Here is a 5,000-nt window from a genome sequence, read left to right as displayed (position 1 = left end):
GGCGCGCGGGGGGCGCCCCCCGAGCCCCTCGGGAGACAACACCGCGAGGGAGCGGCCGCGCGCGCGCTCGCTCGCACACGCACGCGGGAGCCCCACGCGCCGGACGCCGGCCAGGCCCGGCGGGACCCTCCCCCGACTCGGAGGGGGGAGGCGCAGGCCGCGGTAGGCAAAGAGCGGCGCTCGGCCCCACCGCGGGGCCGGCAAAATCAGACCCCCTCACAGAGAGGAAGAGCTCTGCCCAACACGCAACGGTAGTCACCCCGCGTCGGTGGCCACACTACACGCGCAGAGGAGGGGCGGCGGCTGGGGGGTTCCGGTACCCCAAGGCACCCTCTCGGATCGCTAGAGAAGGCTTTCTCACCGAGGGCGCATCGCCCCCACCCAAATCGTCCCCCCCGCCCGGCCGGGCCCCGCGGAACGGCGTTCCAAAGGCCTTACAAAGCCAAGGGCTCCGGGGGGCGGGCGGTGGGTTCACGCGGCAAGGGGACAGGCAAACAGGGCAATCCTGAGCGCTCGCGGCCGGGACCCCAGAAGGAGACCGCCTCCGCCCTGCCACACACGCCATGCTCACGTCACCGACCACCGGGAGCCTCGCGCCTCGGGCGAGGCAACGACAAACGGAGACAGGCACGGCATGCCGGGCAAAAAGGCAGCAGCCCCTCGGTTGGCCAAGCGCCATGGCGCTGGCTCGGCCCGCCGCAAGCGGCTCACACGCCCCACACCAAAGTCCAATCCCCACCACCAGCACAGCTTGTGGCAGGCGACGACGAGGCGCCCGCGTCCCACGGGGGGGCGGGGTGGGCCTCCCTTACCGACTCCACCACCCGCTCCTCGGACACGCCACCGACAGCGGTGGCCCGAGGGAGGGGGTCGCTGGGAACGGGAAACGACGCTACCGGCTCGGCTTCGGGCACCTGAGACGACCTGGAGCGCTCCAGGGGCACCACGGAGAGCCACGCGCAACGCGCTCAGCACGCCCAAGCGGGTGAGCAGCGCGGCGCCGGGACGGCCCTCCCCGTGGCGGGGAGGGCCGCGCACCACACGAAGCCAGGGGAGGCAAGCGAGAGTGTCTGCTGCGTCAGGGGACCCCGGTCCCGCGAGCGCCGTCAGGCAGAACACGGGAGGGCGGGGTCGGGCCGGAGCCTGCACACCCCCCCACACCCCCCACCTCACCGCCACGGCGGGCAGAGGTGAAGGAGCGAGGGGCCCGCGGGCAGAACGAGAAGAGCGGTCCCATTCGCCATGAACGTCCGTCCCTCGTCTGACGCGGCTTAGGCCCGGCCCGGGAGAGCACGAGAGCACCACATCGATCTGGCAAAACAGAAACCCCGAGAAGGTCCCGAGGAGGGGAGAGGCCGGTGAGGACAGCAACCCGACGGAGCCTGCTTCAGCCTCACCGACACCCCCTCGAAAACCCTAGGGCGGGAACAGCCGGACAACCCCAGAAACGAGAATGCCTGACACGCGGCACGGAGCCTTGCGGGATGGGGGGTTGTCACGACCGCAGCCGGGTGCCTGCAGAGTGAAGTGCGCGGGGTAAAGGACCCACGCGCCCCCTGCCCACACTGCCCTCGGGTGCTGGAGACCGGAGGCGGCACCAACGGCCTGGACCACCTGGAGGCACAGGAGCCGCCGCACAGGCCCACGCGGACGGCTCCAGCCAGCGGCGACAGAGCCGGGCTTGGCATCACGGTCAAGCCCGGAGCCCTGCCACACGCCCAGAGGCCCACCTCTCTTAAGGAGAGGATCACCACAACACAACGTGCCAGCACCTACCTGGCAGCAAAAAGCGCTCATTTCGGGTGAGAAAATAGCTGGCGCCGCCCGGCGGGGCCTAGCCACAGGTCACCGGGATCTCCTGGGACCGTGGCCCGGCCACGGGCCCCCAAGCACTATTCCATCACCCCCGGTTCCCCCCGGAGCCCCCAGGGCCATCTGGTCGACCCCGGGAACGTGGTGGCAGCCGGCAGCGAGTAGGGACTTGGCGGGAGTGGGGAGCGGCCCGGAGAGGTCCGGGTCCGGGTCCGGGTCCGGGTCCGGGTCCGGGTCCGGGTCCGGGTCCGCCTGTCGTCCCCATGTTGGGACTTAGAAATTCTCACCAAGTTCGACGGAGGCCCCTGCGGACGCCCTCCTCCCCGGGCCTCAGGACCGCCCCATGCCGGTCCCTGACTCCCGGCCGGGACTGAGGAAAGGGGGCGATACCGCGGAGGCGTCCCCCCGAAGGCCGGACCTCAACGGGAACCGCAGCCGGGCCCCTGGGGCGCTCGCGGCCCGACCCGACCCGGTCCGGTCCGGTCCCCACCTCCGCAGCGGGCCTCGGAAAACTTAGTGAGAATCTCGGGTCCGATGACCGGGACCCCACGCGTGCCCGCGGCCGGGCCCGTCGCGCCATCCACGGGCTTCCCCGCAAGGCTCAGGCCGGTCCCCAACCGCCCGAGCGTGACACGGAAGGCCCAACGACCGACGGGAGCCAGGGGCCGGATGGCGCCCGGGCGCCGGACGCAGCCTCTCCCATTTCCCCCCGCAACCCCGCGGGCGGAGGGGGGGGGGCACCGGCGGGTGCTGGTCGACCCGTCCAGGCGGCCCCCCAACGCGGCTCTCCGGGAGCGAGGCGGCGGCGCCACCACCACCCTACAAACCTGGAGGCTCAATCTCCCGCGAGCGGAGCGCGCGCCGACGGCCCGGAGACAGCGGGACGATCGCGCTAGCGTCGCCGGCCTCCTGGAACTCCGCCTCGGGAACCGCGGCCAAATACAATCCCTTGCCGACATCGCCGACGCTCCAGCGGGGAGACGCTATATAAAAGCGGACGCCAGGTGGCGCGAGACAACCGGCGCGAACAACAACGAGGCGGATCCGGATCGCGGGCCCGCCAAGGCGCACAGCCGGCCGCCCGGCCGCCCGATCTCGTCCCGGCCCGCTTCGGAGGGGCTGGCGGAGGGCGGAGGGCGGGCGGCCCCCGGGGCGGCGGCCTCGGGAGCTCCCGGCCGGCACAGGCGCGACTCCAGCAGCCCAGGGGAGACTTGGAAAACGCGTCCGGGCCGCTGCCGCCGGAAAGGGGGCCAACTGGCCACGGGACGCGCCCCGGGAGAAGCGGACACGAGCGGAAAATTCCCCGCACGGGCCTCCCACAGTGGCACACCTGCGGCGCCCGGGCTTCCGGGAGGACTTAAGACAAATTTCGGCGGGCAAGGACCGTAAAACCGACACCAGGCGAGTACTCCGACAACCACCACCGATGAACCTTCTACCTTCTATCATTTTAAGGGGAGGAGGAGGTCTCTCTGAAGCACACGAAGAAAGCTCAGGACAGCAAGGGGGGGGGGGGGGATTGACACACACACCGCCCCCAGAAAGCTGCAAACCGAATCCGTCTCTGCACGTACCACGATAACGCCCAAGGACAACAAACGGGGCGGGGGCGGGGGCGGGGGCGGGGGCGGGGGGCGGGGGCGGGCCGGGGGCGGGGGCGGGGGCGGGGGCGGGGGCGGGGGCGGGGGCGGGGGGAGGCGCGGAATGGGGAGGAAGGGAGTTAAAATAGCCGTTCACTCAATAAATCCAGTTCCGGGACATCCGTGCCGTCCAACACTAGTACGCGGCGGGCGGGGGAGGTGCTCTAGAAGAGCTAAATATTGATGATGATGATGATGATGATGAAGAAGAAGAAGAACTGTTCCGTGCTATTAAGGGTAAAAGAAAAACAAGGCGTAGAACTTCCTCTGACCCGTAAAGGAAAAAAAAGAAAAAAAAAAAAGGTTTGGGTTTTGTTTTTTGTTTCTTCGTTTTTTGTTTTTTCTTTTTTCCTTTTTCAACTAAACGCATTTCAGGGCACCTGACTGGCTCCGGTCGGAGGAGGCCCACGCGACTGCGACTCTTGATCTGCAGGGGTCGTGAGTTCCAGCACCACGCTGGATGATCACTCAAAAAGCTTTCAAAAACAAACACACAAACAACCGACACCGAGCAGCATTAACCATCAAAGATAGACACCTGTGACGACTAAGTCGTCAGAGGAAACCACGAACAGCAGTAGCAGAGGATAGGACACTAGAGGGCAACAGAGCCCCATCCATAGGTGCTATGGGCCCTTGAACGCTTTCTGTGTCCACTAGGGACCTCGAAAAAACTTCACTCCCCTATCCAGGGAGGAGAGGGGAGAAGCAACCTCCAGCAAGAATTCCTTCGATTAAAGGTAACTCTTACTACATTAAACTTCACCATTTCGGGGCGCCTGGGGGGTGGCTCAGTCGTTAAGCGCCCGCCTTCGGCTCAGGTCACACGAGCCCAGGGTCCCGGGATCGAGCCCCACGTCGGGCTCCCTGCTCCGCGGAGAGTCTGCTTTCCTCTCTCTCTCTCTCTCTCTCTCTCTCTCTCTCTCTCTCTCCCCCCCCTCCCTCCCTCCCCCCACCCCTTCTCTCAAATAAATACAAGTCTTTTAAAAAGAATAATTAAAAACAAAAAAAGGAAGAAAAGAACGTCACTCACTCCCCTTCTGGCATAGGGAGGACATCTTCCGGGGGGATGGGTGGGGGATGTTTCTCTCTTTACTTCACCCTCACCCCTACCCCTCTTCCCCTCCTCCTCCAAAAAATAAAAGAGAATGGAAAGAAAGAAACAAGAAAGCTTTGATCTAAACAGCCACACCTCTTCCCTCATACAGATCATACACTTCCATGCGACATAAAACTGAAACACACTTCGGTGTTTCTCTGGGGGTGGGGTTGATTCTAAGAGAAAAATTGAGGATCATAGGCTAGGCACAGAGAGTTTAAGGCTTGACACCAAGGCATGATCCATGAATAAGAAATGGAGAGTTTTGTAGTCATCAAAATTAAAAACCTAGGCTTTTGGCGCCTCGGTGGCTCAGTCGCTTAACCGTCTGCCTTCAGCTGAGGTCATGATCCCAGAGTCCTGGGATCGAGCCCCTCATCAGGCTCCCTGCTCCGCGGGAAGCCTGCTTCTCCCTCTCCCACTCCCCCTGCTTGTATTGCCTCTCTCAC

The sequence above is a fragment of the Halichoerus grypus genome, unplaced genomic scaffold, assembly GCF_964656455.1.
Source record: "Halichoerus grypus unplaced genomic scaffold, mHalGry1.hap1.1 HAP1_SCAFFOLD_58, whole genome shotgun sequence".
NCBI classification, from domain to species: Eukaryota; Metazoa; Chordata; class Mammalia; order Carnivora; family Phocidae; genus Halichoerus; species Halichoerus grypus.
This window is presented reverse-complemented; position numbering follows the sequence as displayed.